This window comes from Bombina bombina, chromosome 7 (assembly GCF_027579735.1).
Source record: "Bombina bombina isolate aBomBom1 chromosome 7, aBomBom1.pri, whole genome shotgun sequence".
NCBI classification, from domain to species: domain Eukaryota; kingdom Metazoa; phylum Chordata; class Amphibia; order Anura; family Bombinatoridae; genus Bombina; species Bombina bombina.
This window is the reverse complement of record NC_069505.1, coordinates 265,322,017-265,339,342: the sequence shown is the minus strand read 5'-3', so window position 1 is coordinate 265,339,342 and position 17,326 is coordinate 265,322,017.

Sequence of the window (17,326 nt, the reverse complement as noted above, 5' to 3'; positions counted from 1 at the left end):
GGACACTAGGAGACTGAATATTTGCAGTCCAAAGAATTATGATTTTTATTTTTTTATATACTGTTACAAGAATTATGATTGGTGCCACTAATTGGCTAGTTGGGCCTGGCACACAGGCTGGCAGATATGAGTCGTGGATGGTAGGTAGGGCAGCAATTTAACACAGTATGCTGTGTAAGTGACAAAAACACAGGCCTGATAGAAAATTAAGTTAGATTACACTAGCAAAATATTTTAAAATTTTAGATTTTAATATTAAAATAATGTTAAGAAGTGCAATGCACATATGAGTGGTCGCACTGGCTGGCTGCTACGTAGGGCAGCAATTAACAACAGTATGCTTTGTAAGTCAGATAGACAGTTAGACACAGGCCTGATAGAAAATAAAATTAGATTACACTAGCATAATGATTTAAAGACTTTTTTTGGCAATTTAAAGAAAAAGGTTAAGCACATAAATATGAGTCGTGGCTGTCTAGCCTTAGAAGGGCAGCTATTAAAAACAGTAGGCTCTGTAAGTCAGATACACACACGCCTGATAGAAAATACTATTAGATTACACTAGAAAAATGATTTAAATTATTTTTTTGGGGGGGAAATTAAAAAAAGGTTAAACACATATGAGTCGTGGCTTATAGATTAGGGAGGGCAGCAAGTAGACACAGTAGGCTCTGTATGTCAGCAAAACACACAGGCCTGATAGAAAATTATATTAGATTACACTATCAAACAAATTTAAAAATTAATTTTTTTAAATTTAAATTAAGGTGAAGAAGATATGAGTGCTGGGTGGATGCCTGGCACAGACCAATTAACCAAAAGATTGAAAAAAATGAGGTATATCAATGCAGAGTGAGCCTGACAGACTCAGGCCTGATAGTAAATGTAATTAGATTACACTAGCAAAATTTTTTTTTTTTTTTTTTTTTTTAATTTAAAATAATGTTATAAACGGATATTAACACTGGTGGCTGGCACAGAGCAATGAACCAGAGTATATGCTGTGTGACACAGGCCTGATAGAAAATGAAAAAAAATTACACTAGCAAAATAATTAAATTTTTTGGTTAGTTAAATTTAAACTTATATTGTTAGGGAGATATCAGTGGTGGCAGTAATCACAGCAGCATATGCTGTGAGCCTTAAACACACAGCCTGAAAGCCAGGCAAATGCTAATTAAAAAAAAAACGAAAAAAAAAAAAAACGGCACGAAATATAGCCCTAAAAAGGGCTTTTTGGGGTGCTGTGCTTGCAGCAGAGATGAGTGGAGTCCTTCTGGACTGTAAATACACTAGCCTAGCTATGTTTTTCCTATTAATGTCAGGAGCAAAAACACAACACGTCCTCTCATTAAGAAAGCAAGGTCGTTATGAGTCTAAAATGGCGGATTCCGAGTAGCTGGGAGGGTCTGTGAGGGAGTGTCTGATGTTGATTGGCTCTAATGTGTCAGACGGCTGTGACATAAAGGGTCAAAGTTTCCTCAATGATGACACATAGGGGCGGATCGAACATCGCCATGTGTTCGCCCACAAACGCGAACGCGAACAAGCTATGTTTGCTGTGAACCGTTCGCGGGCGAACAGTTCGGGACATCACTATATGTATATATAGGTCCCAGTCTTATTTGAACTATCCTGTGAGACAACTGGGAAAGACCCTGGGACGAAACAACAACCATATTGCCAAGATTCATCGAAGCACAAGATACAGGAAGTTCCTAACCCAGGACTACCATACACAAGGCTGCACGGAAAGAACAAGCGCAGACAGCGGCGGACCACAGACCCACATCTATACCATATGACTACACATTACCTCATATGATTGAGGTACCTTCCGGTAAGAAGACAAATATACTCTTTTTTGCCTGGGATTTACTGCATATGAATTCAGAACATATACTATTCATATATATATATTGTTCATAAAGACTCATTATCACAGACTATAACAAATTCCTCTATTATATTGGACTTAACATGTTAATAACTGTTTGAAGCTGTGCAGAAGTACTTTGATTTTTTCTCTTTCATTGCTATATGTATATATATATATATATATATATATATATATATATATATATATATATATATATATATATATATATATATATATATATATATATATATAGGTATACAAGAAAGACTCTTCTCTCTTTTTCACAGGTTTTTCAACATTTATTTTCCAACGCTTCGGCCCCAACTTGGGCCAGGTTGGGGCTGAAATGTTGGAAAATAAATGTTGTAAAACCTATGAAAAAGAGAGAAGAGTCTTTCTTGTATACCTATATTCATTTGTGACTCAGGAAGTTATGCTAGAGTGCTGACCTTGCATGAATATATATATATTAATATTATAGAACAAAGTAATTTTTTTTTATAACTTAGAGATAGTCAACTTAAAGTGAAATAAAACCCAAAACTTTTCTTTCTTAATTCAGACAGAGCAAGCAATTTTAAAAAATAGTTTCTAAGTTATGTCTATTATCAGATTTGCTTAGTTTTTATATTATTCTTTGTTGAAGAGATATCTAGATAGGTAGGGGCCAATTTAACAAGTTGTCAATCGACCCCAATGCAGCTGTGTCTGCGCGAGCCTTCAGGCTCACCAGAAACAGCAGTTAAGACCACTGCTCCTTAACTCGTATGCCTCCTCTGAGGCTGCGGACATCAAGCTGCCCGATCGTATACGATCAGGTTGATTGACACCCCGTGCTAGCGGCTGATTGGCCACAAATCTGCAGGGGGTGGCATTGCACAAGCAGTTCACTAGAACTGCGAACTGCTTGTGCGATGTCTGTCGGACATGATCCGCTGAGTGGATCATGTCGGACAGACACTTGATAAATCGTCTCCGTAGTGTGTACATGCCTAGAGAACTACATGGCAGGAAAAAGTGCTGCCATCTAGTGTTCTTGTTTTTTTTATAATATTCTTGCAAAACTGTTGCCAAATAGTTCTGCAGACAGTGCACACGCTCATCAGATTACCTTCCTGCTTTTCAACAACGGATACTAAGAAAACGAAATGAAATGTTTATAATTGCATGCTCTATTTAAATTATGAATTAAAAATTTAGAGTTTTATGTCCTTTTTATCTAAGCTCACTACTCACTGATGCCTTTTCTTTCATGTAATTGGCAAGAGTCCATGAGCTAGTGACGTTTGTGCTAAGATTTCTACGTTGACATGCGCTTCTTAGCATTTTGAAGCCAGATTCCTCTCAGAGTACAGCGAATGTCAGGGGGACGTGGAGAGTATCACCTATTGAATGCAATGATTTTCCTAACGGGGGTCTTTTTCATAGGTTCTCTGTTATCGGTCGTAGAGATTCATCTCCTACCTCCCTTTTCAGATCGACGATATACTCTCATATACCATTACATCTACTGATAACTGTTTCAGTACTGGTTTGGATATCTGCTATGTGTGGATGGGTGTCTTTTGGGTAAGTATGTTTTTATTACTTAAGGCACCTCAGCTATGGTTTGGCACTTTATGCATTTATATAAAGTTCTAAATATATGTATATATATATAGTCAGGTTCATGTATTTCCTTTTGCAGATTGTCTGCTTCATATTTGGGGAAAGTTAATATTAAGAAATATTCTTTCTTATCTGGGGTTTAGTCTTTTTTTCAATTGACTACTTTGTTTCAAATTGCGGGCTGACTTAGGCTTGCGGGTGCGCCAAATGCTACACTTTATTGCGTCATTCTTGGCGCGAGAATTTTTTAGCGCGAAAGGCATGTCCGTTGACGCAAGTTCGTCATTTCCCGGCGCCGTAATTGACACAGAGGTTTCACACAGGGTTGCATTGTTAGTGATGCGAGTGTGTCATTTCCGGACATGGTTGGCGCAAAAAAATGTTTAAAGTTACGTTGTGCATCATACTTGGCGCCAAATTTTTAATTATTTATTTGCCCCATTGCTGTTTGCCTCTTGCCTTTTTCTATATCAGAGGGCTATGCTATTTGCATTTTTTCCCATTCCTGAAACTGTCATATAAATTGATAATTTTGCTTTATATGTTGTTTTTTCTTTTACATTCTGCAAGATGTCTCAATCTGATCCTGCCTCAGAAGTATCTGTTGGAACTTTGCTGCCTGACATTGGTTCTACCAAAGCTAAGTGCATTTGTTGTAAAATTGTGGAGATTATATCTCCTAATGTTTTTTGTATTAGTTTCCATGATAAACATTGCCGGTTGCAGTTCCTTCAACTTCTAATGCACATGATATACCTATGAATTTTAAAGAATTTGTTACTGATTCTATTCAGAAGGCTTTGTCTGCATTTCCGCCTTCTAATAAGCGTAAGAGGTCTTTTAAAACTTCTCATAAAGTTGATGAAATTTCAAATGACCAACAACATAATGAATTATCCACCTCTGATGAGGATCTATCTGATTCAGAAGATCCTTCCTCAGATATTGACACTGACAAATCTACTTATTTATTTAAAATGGAATATATGCGTTCTTTGTTAAAAGAAGTGTTAATTACTTTGGATATTGAGGAAGCTAGTCCTCTTGATATTAAAACCAGTAAACGTTTAAATTCTGTTTTTAAACCTCCTGTGGTTACTCCAGAGGTTTTTCCTATTCCTGATGCTATTTCTGTTATGATTTCTAAGGAATGGAATAAGCCGGGTACTCCTTTTAATCCTTCTTCAAGGATTAAAAAATTGTATCCTTTACCAGCAACTTCAATAGAGTTTTGGGAAAAGATCCCCAAAGTTGATGGGGCTATTTCTACTCTTGCTAAACGAACCACTATTCCTATGGAATATAGTAGTTCCTTTAAAGATCCTTTAGATAGGAAGCTTGAATCTTATCTAAGGAAAGCCTATTTATATTCAGGTCATCTTCTTAGGCCTGCAATATCTTTGGCTGATGTTGCAGCTGCTTCAACTTTTTGGGTGGAGAATTTAGCGCAACAAGAATTGGATTCATTTTATTTGTTATGCGATTTTTGATATTATCAAAATTGATGTTAGATCCATGTCTTTAGCTATTTTATCTAGAAGAGCTTTGTGGCTTAAATCTTGGAATGCTGATATGACATCTAAGTCTAGATTACTATCTCTTTCTTTCCAAGGTAATAATATATTTGGTTCTCAGTTGGATTCTATTATTTCAACTGTTACTGAGGGGAAGGGAGTTTTTTTGCCTCAGGATAAAAAACTTAAGGGTAAATCTAAGGCTTCTAATCATTTTCGTTCCTTTCGTCAAAATAAGGAACAAAAACCTAATACTTTCCCCATGGAAACTGTTTCCAATTGGAAGCCTTCCTCAAGTTGGAATAAATCCAAGCCTTTTAAGAAACCAAAGTCAGCCCCTAAGTCCGCATGAAGGTGTGGCCCTCATTCCAGCTCAGCTGATAGGGGGCAGATTAAGGTTTTTCAAGGATGTTTGGGCAAATTCTGTCCAAAATCAATGGATTCAGAGCATTGTCTCTCAGGGGTATCGAATAGGATTCAGAGTAAGACCTCCAGTGAGAAGATTATTTCTCTCACGCATCCCAGTAAATCCAGTAAAAGCTCAGGCTTTCCTGAAGTGTGTTTAAGACCTGGAGGTTTCAGGGGTAATCATGTCGGTTTTTGTTGCTCTTCCATTTGGCCTAGCAACAGTTTCAATAATCTTTTCAAAGGTTCTGGGTGCCCTACTCTCTGCAATCAGAGAACAGGGTATTGCAATGTTTCCTGATTTGGACGATATCTTGGTACTAGCTCAGTCTTTACATTCTGCAGAATCTCACACAAATCAACTAGTGTTGTTTCTTTGAAAACATGGTTGGAGGATCAATTTACCAAAAAGTTTCTTGATTCCTCAGACAAGGGTTACCTTTTTAGGTTTCCAGATAGATTCAGCGTCCATGACTCTGTCTCTAACAGACAAGAGATGTTTGAAATTGGTTGCAGCATGTCGGCACCTTCAGTCTCAGTCATTCCCTTCAGTGGCTATGTGCATGGAAGTTTTAGGCCTCATGACTGCAGCATCGGACGCGATTCCTTTTGCTCGTTTCACACGAGACCTCTCCAGCTTTGTATGCTGAATCAATGGTGCCGGGATTATACAAAGATATCACAATTAATATCCTTAAATCCCAATGTTCGAAACTCTCTGACGTGGTGGTTAAATCACCAGTGTTTAGTTCAAGGGGCCTCCATTGTTTGGCTGACCTGGAGTGTCATCACAACAGATGCGAGTCTTTCAGGTTGGGGAGCTGTCTGGGGATCTCTGACAGCACAAGGGGTTTGGAAATCTCAAGAGGCGAGATTACCAATCAATATTTTAGAACTCCGTGCAATTCTCAGAGCTCTTCAGTTTTGGCTTCTGTTGAAGAGAGAATCGTTCATTTGCTTTCAGACAGACAATATTACAACAGTGGCATATGTCAATCATCAGGGTGGGACTCACAGTCCCCAAGCTATGAAAGAAGTATCTCGGATACTTGTTTGGGTGGAATCCAGCTCCTGTCTAATTTCTGCGGTTCATATCCCAGGTGTACACAATTGGGAGGTGGATTATCTCAGCCGTCAGACTTTACATCCAGGGGAGTGGTCTCTCCATCTGAATGTGTTTTCTCAGATTGTTCAGATGTGGGGTCTTCCAGAAATTGATCTGATGGCTTATCATCTAAACAAGAAACTTCCCAGATACCTGTCCAGGTCCAGGGATTCTCAGGCGGAAACAGTGGATGCGCTGACACTTCCTTGGTGTTATCAACCTGCTTATATCTTCCCGCCTCTAGTTCTTCTTCCAAGAGTGATCTCCAAAATCATCATGGAACAATCATTTGTGTTGCTGGTGGCTCCAGCATGGCCCCACATGTTTTGGTATGCGGATCTTGTTCGAATGTCCAGTTGCCAACCTTGGCCACTTCCGTTAAGGCCGGACCTACTGTCTCAAGGTCTGTTTTTCCATCAGGATCTCAAATCATTAAATTTGAAGGTATGGAAATTGAATCATAGAGGGTTCCTTCACTCAGTAATTAATATTATGTTACAAGCTTGTAAATCTGTCTCTAGGAAGATTTATTATTGAGTTTGGAAGACTTACATTTCATGGTGTTCTTCTCATAAATTCTCTTGGCATTCTTTTAGAATTCCTAGAATTTTACAGTTTCTTCAGGATGGTTTGGATAAAGGTTTGTCTGCAAGTACTTTGAAGGGACAAATCTCTGCTTTTTCTGTTTTATTTCACATAAAGATTGCTACTCTTCCTGATATTCACTGTTTTGTTCAGGCTTTAGTTTGTATTAAGCCTGTCTTTAAATCAATTTCTCCTCCTTGGAGTCTTAATTTGGTTTTGAGGGCATTACAGGCTCCTCCATTTGAGCCTATGCACTTTTTGGACATTAAACTACTTTCTTGGAAAGTGTTGTTCCTTTTGGCTATCTCTTCTGCTAGAAGAGTTTCTGAGCTTTCTGCTCTTTCTTTTGAATCTCCTTTTCTGATTTTTCATCAGGATAAGGCGGTTTTGCGGACTTCATTTAAGTTCTTACCTAAGGTTGTGAATTCTAACAACATTAGTAGAGAAATTGTTGTCCCTTCCTTGTGTCCTAATCCTAAGAATTCTTTGGAAAAATCCTTACATTCTTTGGATGTGTTGAGAGCTTTGAAATATTATGTTGAAGCTACTAAAGGTTTCAGAAAGTCTTCTAGTCTATTTGTTATATTCTCTGGTTCTAGGAAAGGTCAGAAGGCTTCTGCTATTTCCTTGGCCTCTTGGTTAAAGCTTTTGATTCATCAAGCTTATTTAGAGTCGGGTCAGGCCCCGCCTCAGAGAATTACAGCTCATTCTACTAGATCAGTCTCCACTTCGTGGGCTTTTAAGAATGAAGCTTCAGTTGATCAGATTTGCAAAGCGGCAACTTGGTCCTCTTTGCATACATTTACTAAATTCTACCGTTTTGATGTTTTTACTTCTTCAGAAGCAGTTTTTTGTAGAAAAGTTCTTCAGCTCTTCTGCTGATGTTTTAAGTTTTTTTTTTCTTTATGAGAATATCTTATATTTTGGGTTGTGGATTAATTTTTCAGCATATGGCTGTTGTTTATTTTTATCCCTCCCTCTCTAGTGACTCTTGCGTGGAGTTCCACATCTTGGGTATTTGATATCCCATACGTCACTAGCTCATGGACTCTTGCCAATTACATGAAAGAAAACATAATTTATGCAAGAACTTACCTGATAAATTAATTTCTTTCATATTGGCAAGAGTCCATGAGGCCCACCCTTTTCTTATGGTGGTTATTATTTTTTTGTATAAAGCACAATTATTTCCAGATTCCTTTGTTGATGCTTTTTACTCCTTTCTTTATCACCCTACTACTTGGCTATTCATTAAACTTAATTGTGGGTGTGGTGAGGGGTGTTTTTATAGGCATTTTGAGGTTTGGGAAACTTTGCCCCTCCTGGTAGGATTGTATATCCCATACATCACTAGCTCATGGACTCTTGCCAATATGAAAGAAATTAATTTATCAGGTAAGTTCTTACATAAATTATGTTTTTTATCAAACCTCCAAGTTTTTGAGTGTGTGTTTATAAGCCTATTTACACTCCTGTATGGGTAATAGGATACAGCGGATGCCCTCCCACCTGAGATTTTAAAATGTATTTATATATTTATTTATTTTGCCTTTAGCTGGTACAACCAATCAGACTGTACTACCCATCCAATTAACAATAAGTATGTAGCACTACTGTGACTTTGCTGAAGGTGCACTGAAAGTCAAAGACTAGCTTAATAATTAGTAGACGATCATTCATTAAAAAATAAATAATATACATAAAAAAATGTTTACAAAAATTCATGCATTTCACATGAATGTTCTGATTGGTTAAACTTTATAGACAAGTTGGTAAAAATGAGTATGTGAGTGAATAGTGTTTAAAAGCTGAATTTCAGGTCAAAATTGGTTGGTTTAGTAGTCTTTATTATCTTATTATATACTGTACATTAGTTGTTTCTATGTGTTTATAGCTCCTGATTTCCCTGTTAAACTTTGTAAAGAAAAGTAAAACTGGAGGTCATGGAGGATAATGTGGTTTTTTGGAGTATACTGGAGGTCATGGAGGAATTAACCTACCCACAAAACCAGAAATAGAGCAGACTTCTAACAGATGATACCAAATCTACCAAGAGTTAACAACTTAAAGGGAGAGTAAAGTTAAAATGCTGACTAGAAAAATTTCAGCTTGAACATCTCTATGTAAAAAAGGAAGATATTTTACCTCAACATTTCCTCAGTAGCCACATCGTATTGTGAAGGGCCTTTAAGCAGCCAATCAGGATGCTAGTCCCGGGACTTACAAGGCAGCATGCAGGAACAGTTCTGTTATTTCCCTACTCAGTAAAAGGAAGTTTTCTATGAAAGCTTACAAGATTTCAGTGAAATCTCATAAGATCACAGTAAAGCAAAGCATGACCTTGGAACTGCTGATGCTGATTGGCTATTTTTTTCCAACTTGCAGCTGACAGTAGCTGAAATAATATCTTCCTTTTTTATATAGAGCTGTTCATTTGATATTTTCTTGTCAGCTTTTTACAGTTATGCTTCATCAATGTCAAGTGATTTACCATATGGGTAGTATGTCCCTTTAAATGTATTGGATAGATCATTACATTTTTTTGTTTTTTTTTGTTTGTTTTTTATTATCAAAGTTTATTTCAATAAATCACATTGCATACAATAACAATAAAGAAGACATTTTCATAATATTTATACCAGATATGCAAGTGAGACATTATTTTCATTTGACATGCATAGTTTCCATTATTCTCATGATGTTTCTATATTAAGTTATCTATTTCTCTATTTATTTTAGTGTCAGTGTGTGTAGCCCTTTGTTCACCTCTTCTCTCTTACGTGGGGAATCACACAGTTTTTATCCCTTTATATATGATATTTTGTAGTTCTTCTTTCATTGTTACAATATATTGTTACCATTTGTCAAAAAAAATATGGACTCTGCCTACTGGGTCAAATAGTGTATAATTTTCTCCGTTATTATTTGTTGCTATAGTGCTTTTTTAAGCAGAGTAATAGATGTTTTTTTTTTTCTCAATCCATAATTTTGTGATGGCCCTCCTCGCTAGTAATATTATCATTATAATAAATTATTTTTCTTGTATTTAATTGACCTCGGTAGCTGGAGTAAAAATATATTTTGTTTATTCTTTAAATATACTAGATAACCAGAATGAAATCTAATCCCCAATACTGAAGAAATTTGAAAATAGAAGTATATTTGAAAGCTGTTTAAAAGTACATTTAATTTCATTAACATTTAGACAACAAAAAAGACACCACAACTTTTCAACTACATTTTTTTACATCTCACTGGAGCACTAGTGTCTCAACGATATGCTCAAACTCACAACAAAAGGTTATTTTAACAGTAAGGGGACATCATTTTGAGGGATGAATACTAAGGCATATAAGTTTTTTTTTATATATATATTTCATTTAATATTTGGGCTTAACAAAAAAAAAATCTAATTGCCTTTAGCTCAATTTCCTTTGTGACATTTCTCTTCATTAATTGCGAAAACTCATGGAATTGTATTTATTTGTTCCTATTCATCCAGGACAACACATAGATTTGGCACTATACACACTCTAAGAGGAAGGTAAGTAATTGGGTATTTTTGCATTCAAATACTACAGCATAGTGTGGTAAGGATTTTGGTATTCAGGTAGGTATTTGCACAAAGTAAGTCCAGTATGTTTATATTTTAGGGCCAGTGCTAAGTTCCTGTTTTGTGATTTGCCCTACATAATAAATATTTTACTGCAAAGATTTAAAATGCAGTTTTTTCAAATCTGTCAAATATGTATAAAAACACAATAGACATTTAAATGTCATGTAAAGACATGTTTAGATATACAGCTGATATCTATACTATACAGCTATTTTTTACAGTATAATCTGTTATTGTTTTTATTTTTCAATGTAAAATCTCAAAAGGATAAAAAAACATCTATTTTTTACATTAAGGTTTTCCGTTAATATTATAATTATAATCATTTTACAATAATTTTCCAAACCATTATGCCCAACGATTAACAATGCCACCTCCAGGTTGATCATTTACACAACTAGACTGACAAAACACTGACTCTTTGCCACCTTAACCTCCTTGCCTCTGATTCCTGATTTTTTCTAACACAAAATACAGATACTCGTCGACTTACGACCGCGTTACGTTCTGACCTTCCGGTCGTAAGACAATTTGGACGTAAGTCGGACAAAATATATGGCATGTAAATAATATGGTCTATTGTGTGATGTGTTGGGCTGACATTTCATGATTAATAATAACAATAACACCAGAGTTGTTTTAAATTAAATTCCTTTACTAATACAGTATCATCACAGTATGAATAATAAAATAACCTTTACTGTACTGTACCTGTACTGTGCAAATAATAACATAACATTTACTGTGCAAATACTATTACTGTACTGACATTTACTGTACTGTACCTATACTGTACTGTAATAAAATAACATTTTTTTTTTACTCTACCTGTAGTACTATGCAAATAATAACATAACATTTACTGTACCTGTACAGTAGTTTGCAGGAACTTTAACACTTATTTTACTTTAAACTTTTAAGAAAAGTAACTGAACTTAAATTTTTCTTTTACTGTACTTTTACAGTTATGTCATCAGAGTTACAGTATTATCATCTTGGTGAGTTGAGGCTGGAGGGGTTTCAGATGCAGTGTTCTTTTCAAAAAACATGCTGAGCTTTGTTTGACGCGTTTGTTTCTTTTTCTCCTCATAGATTTCACGATAGCCGTGCACAGCTTCCTGAATTTGACGGTCAACCTTGTTAAATCTTTCAACATTCTGGTCCATGTTTTCAAAACAGGAGACAGCTTTATTTAGCAATGTAAAGCCTTCAGCCAACCCCTTTGCAGTGAATTTCTTCTCTGGCTCTTCTTCTTCTTTGTCTTCTTCCTCTCTCCTATTTTCCTCTGCAACTCTCTCTGCTTCCAGTTCTATTAGATCTTCATTTGAAAGTTCTTTTGACTCATAATCTAACAGCTCTTCTACATCTTCCACTTCACATTCCAATTCAAGATTGTTTGCAAGTCTTACAATGTTTTCTCGAATTTCATCGAGCTCTTCCTCTGTTTCAAATCTCTCAAATCTGGTCACATATCGTTTTAGGCACTTCTTCCAAATTCCATTCATGCACTTTTCTGTTACATCCTCCCACGCTGCTGCAATATTTTTTATGCACTGAAGAATGTTATAACTTTTCCAAAAATCACGCAATGTTATGTCATCATCAGCATCTGTAGCAGCTATGGCTTGGGCGAATGTAGATCTGAGGTAGTATGCTTTAAACGTGGCAATTGCCCCTTGGTCCATAGGTTGAATGAGTGGTGTTGTGTTAGGTGGCATATAAACCACTTTTACATCAGGATTAAGGTCACCCAGGTGTGGTGGATGTCCAGGTGCGTTGTCTAAAATCATTAAAATTTTGAACTGGATTACTTTCCCTAAGCAATATTCACGAACTTGGGGAATGAAACAGTTAACAAACCAGTCTGTGAACAATGCCTGAGTCATCCACGATTTAGCATTTGACCGGTAATACACAGGCAGCGTGTGCTTATTAATGTTTTTAAATGCACGTGGGTTTTCTGAGCGATAGATAAGAAATGGCTTAAGCTTAAAACCAACAACGTTTCCTCCAAGTAACAAGCTTACCCGATCCTTGAATGCTTTAAATCCTGGCATGGTTTTTGATTCTTGGTGAATGTATGTGCGCTCAGGCATCCGTTTCCAGAACAGACCCGTTTCATCAACGTTGAATATTTGTTCAGGTAAATACCCTCCCTCTTGGATTAATTCATCCAAAGTGTCAATGAACTTTGCAGCGGCTTCTGAATCTGCACTTGCTGCTTCTCCTGAAACCCGCACATTATGCAGACTGAATCTTCTTCTAAAACGTTTAAACCATCCAGTGCTTGCCTGGAAATTCTCTTTGTAATCCTCACCAGCTTTCTCCTTTAAAGTCTCAAACAAACTTTTAGCCTTCATCTGAATTGTTAGAAGGCTTATGGGTGTACGTTTTTGTATTTGATCTTCTATCCACAACATTAATAATTTCTCCATTTCATGAATGGGCCCTTTACGTTGTTTTGTTATTATTGTTGATTTCATTGGTGCGGAACCTTTTACAGCTTCACGTATGCGTTCCTTGTCCTTAATGATTGTGGAAACTGTGGAATGCGACAGTTTCATATCACGGGCAATCGCATTCACTTTTTTACCTTCGTCATACTGCTTTATTACTTTCATTTTTAACTCCAAATCAAGAGCTTTCCTCTTCTTTGTAGCCTCTTTGCCACTACACGGTACCGGCCTTTTGGACTGCGACATGGTCAGACCCATACAAAGGCTGCTGCTTACAGTCACTTCTCATCACACACAAGCACCGCCTTTGCGCACACAAGCACTGTCTTGCCGATGGTCGTAAGTACCGCCTTTGCGACCGATGGTCGTAAGTACCGCCTTTGCGCACACAAGCACTGCCTTGCCCCTTTACGCACATACGCAAATAAGCATCACCCTCAGTGCGACCGATGGACGTAAGTACCGCCTTTGCGCACACAAGCACTGCCTTGCCCCTTTACGCACATACGCAAATAAGCATCACCCTCAGCGCGACCGATGGACGTAAGTACCGCCTTTGTGACCGATGGTCGTAAGTACCGCCTTTGCGACCGATGGTTGCAAGTACCGCCTTTGCGCACGCATCGCCTCTTCAGTGCGACCGATAGTCGTAAGTACGGATGGCCGTAAGTCGCATAGGTCGTAAGTCGACGAGTATCTGTACTGCAAGGTATTCAACCTACACCATACTCATGAGTCCCAAACTAGTGAACTATGTTTAATTTTGGTCTTGTATAACTTGGTTACTCTAAAAAGTGATTTTTTTTTAGATATTTTATACAAAGAAGCAGTACATAATTAATGTTGTAATTTTAGGATTTAGGAGTAAATATACTGTTTGTTCTCATCTGTTTGTCTTGCCGAATCCTTAAGTGCTAGTTGAATTTTTCTGGATTTTGAACTGGAAAAAGGTCTTACGATTTGTTTTTATGCATGTAAAAAAATGCATAAGTTATTTTGTGGTTATTTATTTAAAGTGAATACAATAAACTGCAGCGAGTTTTGTCTTAAAATAAAGGAACATAAAAAATGATTTTTATATATGAAGATTATATATTAGAAAAAAAAAAACTTCATTGCAAAGCCTCTAAATGTTTTTATTACATTGTTTTTTAAATCCAGGGACAATACATTTGAAAAGCAGCTTAAGTATGTATCTATTTGTTAGAGACCGAGTACTTTTTTAAGAAGCCTAGAAGAAAAGGTAGAGGTAGACAGATATCATAGAATGATAACAAATTTAAGTTAATTTAGCAAAGAGCTGTTGTACCTTAAACAGGAATGTCATTAACTAGCAAACCAGAGAGGGAAGGACAGGTCTAGTAATACAGGAATCTAGGTTGGGTTTAGCCAAAATCAGCAACAGGTACCAAGCAAGTACAATGTCCTGAAACCAAATTCAGTTATACCCAAAGTCTGAAACAGGTACCAAGCAGGTTCAGTTTCTTAGAATCAAGATCAGGTATAGCCAAGGTCTGCAACAGGTATCAAACAAGTATAATTTTCATAAATGATGGCCAGGTATAGACAAGGTCGGCAATAAGTATCAAGCATGTTCAGAAACTGAGAATTAAGGTCAGGTATAGCCACGGGATTCAACAGGTATAATGCAAGTTAGCACAATTTCAATTATGGTAAGAGGTACATTTTAAGATTTACTTTTTCCTAATTTTTCAATATAAAACAAAATAATCTATAAGGTTAATTTATATGATGGATGGCTATTTTGCTAAATCTTTCTCCATCATCGCTCACCCTTCCTCTTTATCTTTTTGTCTAATGTACTATTCTCATACATTTCTATTTCACATTCCCCTATAATTCAGTTATCAGACCAAATTTGTAGTTCTCCTGTTATTAATCTAAAATTTCATCTGTATTTCACCATACACTTTTCATTCACTTGACTTATGAATTAGCAAAACTGGTAAAATAAGATGGCATACTAAAATGAGAATGAAAAGAAGGTTGTGTAAGTTCTTTTTTTGGATGCTCACCACAGAATAAACTAGCCCTGTACCTTACCCTAATATTACCTATATGAAGACTTATTTCCATAAAATGAAACTACCAATAAAACTCCCAAGTTAACCTTGTTTCATAGTTAAAGGGACAGTCTACTCCAAAATGTTTATTGTTTAAAAATATAGATATTTCCTTTATTACCGATTCCCCAGTTTTGCACAATCAACATGGTTACAATAATATACTTTTAAACCTCTGTGATTATCTTCTATCTAAGCCTCTACAGACACCCCCTTATCTCAGGGCTATTTACAGACATTTTTAGTCAGTTAGTGATGGTTTCTGCAGAACTCCACTGGAAGGAGTACAATGCTATCTAAGCTATGAGCGTGCTCGGAACAGGGCTACTAGAGACAAAAATAGCATGGACTCTGGGGGGAAAGCAACCAAATGTAAAAGCTTTAAAGCATGTTTCATCAAGCCAGAGTAAGTTAATTACAGAACACAATATTTTGAAATGTTTGCAGTTATAGCATACACCACTGCTTTGTTTATCAATGGCAAGATGTGTATGTAGTGTGCGGCCCATGTGAGTTGCACTTGTATGGAAAATGGCCCGCGACTCAAATGAGTTTGACACCCCTGCCTTATATGTATGTCTTTATTCAGAATCCATTACTTTTTTTTTTAAAGTATTTATTTATTGTTAACGTACACACAGTCGTCTTGTCACAAGCCTTGTGACAAGGTTACAAACAATATTCTTTACAGAGGAGAGACAAGTCTTAACAAATTATAGAGCATTTAAGCCAAAAAACAATGATTTTTAAATAAGAAGAAAAGCACAGCTTAAATATAGTAGATACAGTGGTGTCCCAGGGACTCTGTATTAGTAAAATGTGGCCAAAGAAAATTATAGACTGTGTATCACGTAATTTTGAGTTTATCGTGGGGAATATATAAATCTAATCTCTGTAAGGACGTAAATACATGGATACCTATCCTAGGGTGGGTTAAACATACTTTTAAGTGATGTCAATACGGGGGGGGGGGAGGGAAGTGGAAAGGGGTGGGGAAGGAGGACACAGAAAAAGGAAGAAAAAAAGAGAGAGAGAAAGAAGAAAAAAAAAAAAAAAAAAAACCAAAGAATTTACATTGCCCCCCAACCCTCTCTGCTCTCTCACTGTTCGGCCCAAAATGCTGGGTATCTGCCCGCATTAATCAATTCAAGAATGTAGGCCGATTGGCTAAGTGGCTTAATTAATTGCTGCTGTGCCTGGAAGGGAAGTGACAATATTACTACGCCCCATTTTTCTAGGAATCTCTTTATATGGATCTCATTGTACTTAGAAATTGCATATTGTTCCACCATACATTGTTTCAATACTTCTTTTTTGAATTTTATGAAAGAAGGAAGGTGGGAGAGCTTCCAAGATGTCAGGATCGCATTCCTAGCTAATAAAATTACAGTATTAATTAGCTTATAATTCTTTTGCTGTTGTGAAAATTTAACTAAGAAAATGACCATTTGAGCCTCTAACCTAATTTCTGTATCTAAGATTTTATTCAACCAGAACTTTATTTTCAGCCAGAACTGTTGGACTTTAGGACATAACCAGATACAATGTAAAAGATTTGCTTGTTGGGCCTGACATTTCCAGCATCCGATAATTTTTCTATACCATTTAGACAATTTGTCAGGGGTGATATATGTCGCATAAATAATTTTTAAATGCCTTTCGCGCCATGCTAAGGCGTTTCCTGTTTTATTCAACAAGTTCAGGCTTACTTGAATTTGTTGAGGCCTAAGCTCTGGAAAGGTATTATTCCAAATAGCTACTATTTTCTCCAGTTGGGCCTCGTGATTGGAAAACGACATCAACCGGTAAAATGGAGAGATTGACGAGGCCCCGCTGGTATATTGATTCATTAGGCTCCTTAACGGGGCATATGTCCAATTAGAGCCGAATTTAAGTTTAAGATCTGTAATGTAATGCTTTATTTGCAAATACGCAAAGTGATCAGTTTGAGGAAGTTCGAACTCTGCTCTGATGTCGAGGAAAGATCTAATTATTGTACTAGGAGTAACTAGTTGTTTTAAAGAGGTCAGCCCTTTCAATTTCCACCTCTCAAAAACCTTATATGTGAAACCTG